The sequence below is a fragment of the Dasypus novemcinctus genome, chromosome 9, assembly GCF_030445035.2.
Source record: "Dasypus novemcinctus isolate mDasNov1 chromosome 9, mDasNov1.1.hap2, whole genome shotgun sequence".
NCBI classification, from domain to species: domain Eukaryota; kingdom Metazoa; phylum Chordata; class Mammalia; order Cingulata; family Dasypodidae; genus Dasypus; species Dasypus novemcinctus.
The window spans coordinates 39,379,019-39,387,985 of record NC_080681.1 but is presented as its reverse complement, the minus strand read 5'-3'; the positions used below and the strand labels follow the sequence as shown (position 1 = coordinate 39,387,985).

Sequence of the window (8,967 nt, the reverse complement as noted above, 5' to 3'; positions counted from 1 at the left end):
AGTATGGTCGTGGTGAGTTTAAGAGAAGATAGTCTATGAAAAAAGTATATGATGAACTTTAAATTCTATATTATATAAAGCAATATTTAAAATCTCACTAGCCCTCCCACTTTATTTTGTCATTGTATGTACTACTTCATCTTCAAAAGCCAGCCATGGACCTTATATTTTTGTTTGGCTCTAGAATTCCTATTTTTTTTTTTTTTTTTTTAAGATTACAGTGTTTATTATCTGTCAAGGTAAATGTCCATACAGCTAGCAAGATGACACCTGTGGCGTCTCCCGCAGTCTACCCCACAGCATCAGAGTCTCGGCGTCCCCACGAGCCATGGTGACCAGGGCCGTGTGGGTGCTCAACAGCGACAGCCTGGTGCAGGGCACCATCTCCTTTGAGGTCAAGGAAACCGGGAAGGTCCTCGTGCATGGACGCATCACGTATCTGGCTAAAGGCCAGCACGGATTCCACATCCATGAGTTTGGAGATAATACACAAGGTTGAACTAGTGCAGGTCTTCACTTTAATCCTCATTCCCAGAAAACATGGAGGGCCAAAGGACGAAGAGAGGCAGGTTGGAGATCTGGGCAATGTGACTGCTGATGAAAATGGTATGGCAGAAGTGTCATTTGAAGACTCTGAGATCAAACTCTCTGGAGAGCATCCCATTATTGGCTGTACATTGGTGGTCCATGAAAAAGGATGATTTGGGCAAAGGTGGAAATGAAGAAAGCACAAAGACAGGGAATGCTGGAAGTTTTCTGGCTTGTGGTATATTGGGATCGCACCAGTAAAATAAACATTCCCTGGGACACAGTCCTGCTAACTCATCTGTTATCTTCCTATTTGTTTGTGTGTATATTTAAGCCCTGCTTCACAACATAGCCCACAAACTGTCTCAAGCAGACATTGACTTATTGACCTCTTTATCGTTCCCATTGGATGTTGCATGGAAACACTGTCCATGCTGAATAAATATTGGTTTTATTAAATTTATTTGAATTCCAAGAGTTTGCAGCCTAATTGTCTGTTCATCTGGCCATCTATCCAACCATCCAGTCAATTAACAAACACATAATAAATGCCTAATATATGCTTTTATGGAAATCTGGTATGTGAAACGATAAAAGCTGGGATGCTCTGACTGAAGCGAGGTAGAGAACCTGGAGCCTGGCCTGACTGGCCTCCTCTTGGCATCATTTGGGGCTGATACTCGGGGGTAAGGGTGGATGATATGTACAGGGAGCTCTATCCCCAGAACTCTGCCAGATACTAGCAATGGACCGCTGGAGACATAGCGATTAATGACACACAATCCTGGCCCTCCACAAGCTTCTATTGCCATGGGGAAGACCAAGAGGTGAAGAGACAAGTCATAAAAACCTTGTCTGAAAGAGTTAAGGGAAGCTACACATAGGAGATATCTTTTGAGTGAGGCTTTGAAGATTAAAGGAACAATCCAGCAAGAACAAAAAGAGGGAAAACTCTCCAAGTATAGAAATCAGCATCAGCAAAGGTACAAAGATGTGCAAGTCTATGCCAGTGAAGAAGAGGGCGAGGCTTCTGTGGCTCTGACTCAGGGAGTATGGAAATGGAGCAGAGGTGTTGGCAGCCATGAGATTCTGCAGAGCCTTGTAGGCTCTATCTGGAATTTTCGTCTTTATCCTAAAGGCAATAAGGAGCCACTGAAGCTTTTAAATATGCTGACTTGATCACTGTTGCATTTCAAAAATGGAATAAAAACGTTGGTTCTGAGTTTCCAGAACTGGAAGCCTGTGTTCAGATTGCAAAATGATTTCCTATTTTGTAAACAATGACTCTGGATTCCTCCAGGATGATTCTTAGATGTCACTATCACAGATTCAACTCTTCCAATATTAATTGCATTTAACCTGAAATGTGAAGCTTCAAATAATGCTGAGGAAGGAGGGAAAAAGCATATTTGAAACAAGTCAGTTATTTTAAAAGTCTTCCATAAAAGTAAGAATTCTGGACCAAGAAACTACAATATTTGCTCTCTTTCCCTAACTGTACATTTCTTCTAAACAATTTTCTGAGATTTCTCCATTGATTAAAGTTAGGACTTCACTGTGGGAAACCTTGAGTTTTAACCAAACATAGATTACACTTTGGATAAGACTGTGCACAGTAAGATGGAATATGCCTACTTTTGTGTATCTAAAAATGATTAAGAAGTTCTGTCCTGAATGTGAACGCTAAAATGAAATGCTACACATTAGGCACAAAGCAAAGAAGGAAAAATACCACCCAGAGGGCACAAACCATAGGTTTCAGCGGGGGCATATCTGCTGGTCTATCAAAAATCTGATAAGACAGAAAAAAACCCACTTGATTTAAAAGATCCACACCTCCCAGTTCTCTAGATAGCAGGCACCAATCAGGTGTGGGAGCCTGGGCACTTCCCTGGGCAGGTCCTAGGAAGGATGAGGTCCAGAAATGGCAGAAATGTTAATGATTAACCTCAATGTGGAGCCTGGGATTAGTAGTTCATATTTGTAAATGTATTTGGTTCTTAGATAAGCTGTTTTCTCTACCAACGCTCCCTCAATAACTCTAAAACTTTTTTTTTTTTTTTCCTCTTGCAGCTGAGACCTGGGTTGGGGGTGGTGGGGGTTGTGTTTGGGGAGAGAGAGTTAGAGCTCCTTTCCACCTGGGAAAATGCTAATTCCTGTTTTTAAGAAAATAGGCTAAGAAAAGGCTCAAGGGAGTCTAGGACATCAAAGAACTCTTTTAAAACAACTTTTTTTTTACGATTTAAATGAAAATGAGACAGACATATATGGATTAAATTTCCCTTTAAAGCAGCCTGGGGTTTAAAGATTAAGGGGGAGAGAGATGGAGGTAAAATGTATTGAGGGTTTATTGCCAGAGTTTCAACTAACCTGAAACTGAGTGCATTAACCCATGATGTGTCTGTGCGCACTCTTCCATTCACACGCGCGCACACACACACAGACATGCACACACATGTGCCCTGTGTCCATGAAACCGTCCCTTCACAGCCGATGATTTATGCAGCTTGCCAGAAGAGAAGTAGGCCACGCCAGCCTTGAAAGCACTTTAGTTTGGTTGTTTTTCCTCATGAAGGACATGTCGTCCTATAATTATTCTGTCATTTCTTAAAAGGTGAAGTCCTTAACAGGTTTGTGCTTTATGTGGAACTGTGTGTACGGGAGTATTCTTGTCAGAACGTGTGTAAGCAAGTTGGAATCCCCATTCCACATCACCCTTATGAGGAACAAAGAGGAACTGGACATTTAAAAATGCTTTGAAGAATCTAGGAGAAAGAATATTAGTCAGGAAGGACGTAGATAAGATACAGAGAAACTGCAAAGAACATTCCTGTTTCCTCTTTGGGTTCTCAAAACATCTACAAATGCTCTGTCATTAACATTTTTTCCTCTCTTGCTCTCTGTCAACAAAAAGTATAATTTTATATCTGTATGTGATAAGAGAATAGGGTAGGGTAAGAAACAGGTAATGTTTAACTCGGAGACAAAATGAAAAACATACAGCTCCAACCAATGTAAATGTTAAAGTTATATTTTAACACTTAGGAGGCTCTAAAGGAGATGCTGGGATTGATCAGGTTAGCTATTTGTTCGCTGTACTACGAATACACCTATCAGGTTTGTGAATTAAAAAAGGAAAAAGTTTTAAGACTCAAATCATCAGGAATTTTACCCTTTCAAAGAGCAAATGCAATAGGAATGCAGCTCATTTTTTTCCATCTCAAAATTAATCTTTTTTTTTGAAAGGTCTAGGATTGTGAAATGTTATAGGGCATTTCTGAGTCAAGTCAGAATGAATATTTAGCAGGCTAATCAACAATGTAAGAACGATGTTATAATTTCAAGAACTGTGAAAAGTCTTGCCTTCTCTAAGCCTGAGGGAAATCAGATCAATAAGTCATATAGTCTGTGAACTATATGGCTTTGTATGTTTATGAAAGCAGAAGTCTAATCTCTCTGGATGAGATAGGTGGTTGTTTTCTGGTGAGTTCTCAAGACTTGGTCTCTTCCCAAAGTTCTGAAGTTGCAATCATTAAACACAGCTACCTATTCTTTCTGCCCAGCCCACAGCAGTATCACCTCTGAGCTCTCTATCAGCCATGCTCTGTCAGGGCACATCATTAATTAAGCCCTTCTTCTTGTCCCCAAACCTCCCACTATTGCACAGAACTGTTAACTTGAACTTCTGACAATGGGTCCCACAACAATCATGGAGTCAAAGCTGACATTCAGCCAGTGCATGCTGGTTGACAGGCATGCACTGTTCATGTCTGGCATCCTTTCCAATTGTTCGGGGCATCCATTTTGTTGGTTAACGTTCTTTCCAAACTGGTTGTCGCATATTTTGACTATCACCCTTGACTGAATGCGTAGAGATTGCTGTCCTGAATTTCTCAGGGTTGCGTCCCTGACTTTCAATTAACACTGCCTCTGACTTGGTTCAGGCCCACATCCTATTTTGCTTAGGCCACTGCCATAGGCTCTAATGTGGTATGAGCCAGTTGTCAAGTTCACCTTAAGCTATAGGCATGCCAGGACACAGCCAGCTGGGCGAGGCTGCCCCCCAGGGCTCTATGTTCATGACAGATTTAGAAACTTGAGGGAAAAAAAAAAGATTCAAGGAAAATAGAAATAAAGGGGGAGTTTTGATTCAAAAAAGATGGGCTAATATCAAGGAAAGAGGTGAATCTGTACAGCAATGTGTCTTTATTCAAATTGTCCTCCAGCCAGCCTCATAGACCCTTGCCTGAGTCTCAAGACAAGGCAGAGGCAAGTGAAACATGGAAGTTAACTTCACCTAAATCTCTACAGGACATTGGAAGAGCAGCCCTTGGCAGCACTAATTTCAGAACCTTCTGCAGTCAGGGGAAGAGGTGTCCTTGGCAGAGACCTCAGTTCCACCAATAGTCTTGGCAGAGATGCCTGTGCGTGGCCACAGAAGCAGCAGCCTTGTACCCATGACTGTGCATTAGCAACAAAACAGCCCATGTGGACACTGGCAGTCCTGGGGGACGTGACCACAGGAAGTCAGAATTTCCGTGCATCCATTCACCGATTCCAACCAGTATTTATTGAGCTCCTCCTATGTGCCAAGCACTATTCCAGGGATTAGGGAGACAGCAGTAAACACAACTTACCTGCATTTTATGACCATTAAACATGGTAAGAAATACATTTTCTATCAAAACCCAGAATATACACACATATGTATAGATAAGTCCATGTATTTTGAAATAAAGTTTCATGAAGCAATGCTACCCTTTCCATGCAGTGCACTCTATTTTCTATATCATACTGATTTTTCTATTCTACTGTGTTTTATACACTTTTATTTAAAAAAAAGCATATACTAGTCAATCTGGCTGACTTGGTTTATATACATTAATGGACTGTGACCCAGAATTTAGAAAACACATTCTAGTAGGAATGACCCCTGTTACGCCTAATATTTGTTATTTACTATGTGGTAGGCACTATTTGAAGTACTTTGCATATATTAACTCATTTAGTCCTTGAAAGTGCAGGAGGCAGAATCTGATGCCAGGCAGCCTTGCTCTGTACCCTGCACTTTTAACCAGGGAGGAATAAGTGGATTTCACAGAATAACCCCAGGGACTAGTCGCTGCAGGAGACATCTTTGAGAACTTCCAGATCTATTTAGGAAAAAAAGTTTTAGGGGGAGTAGTTGATGAATAGTCACGGAAATAATGCTTTGTGACTGTTATTATGAACCATTTTTACCTTCAGACCTAGAAAGCACAATTGATGCCCCTTCTATCCCTGTTTCTGTTCTAGTTGAGTGCTCTTAATGCAAATCTGATCTTCTCAACATGTGACTTCAAAACCTTCAGTGGATACCCAGGGTCCATTTGACTAAGTTCAGTTGCCTTAGCATGGAGTGTGTGTCCATTTGTATTCCATTTGTATGTTTCAACAAGACCTTACTATTTGACAGTTTCCAAATATACCATGTCTTTCCTGTCTCTGTGCTTTTGTTCATCATGTTCCTGGTTTTTTTTTTTTTTTGCATATGCTCTTCCCCCTGCCTAGAATTCCCTTCTCATGTTTCCATTTGGGGCCAGCTTGTTACAAGCACATTTATTCAACTAGTTGCATCTTAGCTTAAGCTAGATCTAGAAGCCATTTAGAGGGGAAGCATAAACTTGAAGTCTGTCTCATTCACAATCTATTGAGTTTGCATAAAGCTGAAGACATTTTGGGGGTCTCAGTTTGCCTTGTAGTTCTGGGAGCATAAATATACACAATGGAATATTACTCAGCCATAAAAAGAAGTGAAGTTTTGATACATGTGACAACATGGATGAACTTTAAAGGAATCCTGTTGCATGAAATAAGCCAGACACAAAAGAACAAATATTGTTCTCTGATGTAAAATAATTAGAATAAGAAAACACACAAAGTCAGAATCTGGAATATGGGCTACTAGGGGCTAGGTAGAGTACGGGGGGCTAATGCTTGAGTTGTACAAAGTTTATATTTGGACTGATTGTAAGGTTTTGATAATGGATGCTTGTAATAATGATAGTACAACATTGTGACTGTAATCAACAGCCCTGAATTTTATGTGTGAATGTGGTTAAAGGAGGGAAATTTTAGGTTGTGTATATGCTACCAGAATAATAGTTGGAAAAACAACAACATAGGACTGAACAACACAGTGGACCTTATTGTAAATGATGAATTATATAGTTAATAGTGCAATTATAGTTTCATGAATTGTAACAAATATACCATATTGATGGAAGGCATTAATAATAGGGTGATATATGGGACCTCTGTATTTTATGTACTCTATGAATGATTTTTTGTCAACCTACAACTCCTCTAATAAAAAATCAATTGACCATAAAAATAAAGATCATCACAGTTCACCCTTGTAAACTTGGCACCCATGCATATATCTGTAAACTACACTTAACTTGCAAATAAAGACAATATACAAACAAGATACAACTTTCATCAAACAAGATACAACCAACCTGCATACAAATGAGAGCACACTAGTGCTTTCTACAGAAGAAAATACAAAGTTCTAGGGTGATGTTCATTGCTCTCCTTTGATATCCATAACTTAAATACTGTGATATAAAATTGGCTATTATTAATACATGTTATATTAGATGATAAGTGCACAAGACAGAAAAGAAAACAAAACTAGTATATATATATATATATATACACACACACACACACATGCACACAAGCACAGTCATAACCAAAACGGGAAGAAATATTCATAAATATTACAGTCGACATTTCTTCAACAGATCATGTAATCATAGCACATTCCATATTCCCTTCGTCCTCTACAAACTCCTCAGCTAGTTGTGGTTCTTTGTCTAGGGGGGAACCCAAGCCTTCATTCATGGAAGGACTGAGCCATTAGTAGTCCTTTATGAATTGAGTTGTTGTAGTTTTCTGTTAACTTCAATCACAGGACATGTTAGTACTAGGAGACATCCTAGGGGATCCTCTGTATTCTTCCTTAGCTTCACTGTGTAGCAGTAAAGCAATTTCCCCATAGTTATCTCATTGCCTGCTGATTTAGAGGCACAAGAAACACAAAGTGACCATTTAGCAGTCTTGGCTTCTAGTCCAATGGACTCATTGCTGTTTCTTTTGGTGGAAGCCTTCCTCCTTTTGGAACTAAGATCTCTAGACCACCAGAACCTAAGGTTGTGAAGATGGCAAGCAATATTCAGATAGTGGAAACTTAGGACTAATAGTGAGTGGTGTTACCCCATTTCTATCCTTCGATTCATGCTTCCATGAATCCTGGCAATGGGAGAAATGGACTTATATATTGGATGTTGATTGAGAATTGTATAAATAATCTCCTGGAAAGCATTTCTCCAACTCCACAAGGTATTGCACCTAATTGGTGCTATGATTAATTCTTTAAAGGTCATTCCATTGTTCTCTCACATCAGCTACCTCAGGGTAATGGGCAATATGGTGATACCAGTAACTTCCATGAGTATAAACCTATTACCACACTTCATTTGCTGTGAAATAACTCCTTGATCAGAAGCAATGCTGTGTCAAATATCAGGATGGTGGATTCAGCATTCTTTAAGTCCATGGATAGTAGTTTTACCAGAAGGATGTGTGCAAGAAGCAAAATCCATATTCAGAGTAAGTGTCTAATCTGGTAAGAACAAAGTACTGCCCTTTCCATGATGGAAATGGTTCAATATAAGCAAACTGCCACCAGGTTGATTGGCTGATCAATCCAAGCAGTAATGCCATATCAGTGTCTGACGTTTGGTCTCTGCTGTTGGCAGAATGGTCAATCAGCAGGGGCTGTAGGCTGGTAGCCCTGGTGAGTGGAAGTCCATGTTGCTGAACCCATTCCTAGCCTCCATTCCTACCACCATGGCCACTTTGTTCATGCACCCATTTGTGATGTCAGGAGTAGCTACTGAAAGAGACTGACTGGTATCCATCAAAAAAGGTCATCCTAGTGACTTGATTATTAAAATCTTCCCCTGTTGAGGTGATCCTTTGGTGATTACTCACATGAGACACATACTTTGCCCATTCCCGGAGGTCTTTCCATAGACTCCTCCCAACAAACCTCTTTGTTAACAATTTCCCAATCATGTTCCTCCCAAGTCCCTGACCATCCAGCCAAACCAATGGCCTTGGCCCACAAATCTATATACACTCTTATTTCTTGCCTTTCCTCCTCCAGGTGCATTGCTCCACTTACTTGGAAGATTTCCTTCACTACATTTCAGGTCATATTCCAGAAGGGGCTATAAGGCTGAAGTTGTCTACTTTTGGGTGGTGCCAACAAAACATGCAGAGCTATCTATAAACTAGGCCCAAGTTTTCCCTTCCTGGGTCAAAAGGTGACAGGAAATACACATATACTTATATACATGCATATATATACCTGTTTGTGTGTATGTGTAT

General features: G+C 40.1%; 1 pseudogene; it reads left to right on the top strand.

Moving 5' to 3' along the window:
- Positions 1-328: 328 nt before the first annotated feature.
- Positions 329-789, top strand: LOC101433035 (superoxide dismutase [Cu-Zn]-like; annotated as a pseudogene).
- The last annotated feature ends 8,178 nt before the right edge of the window (positions 790-8,967 follow it).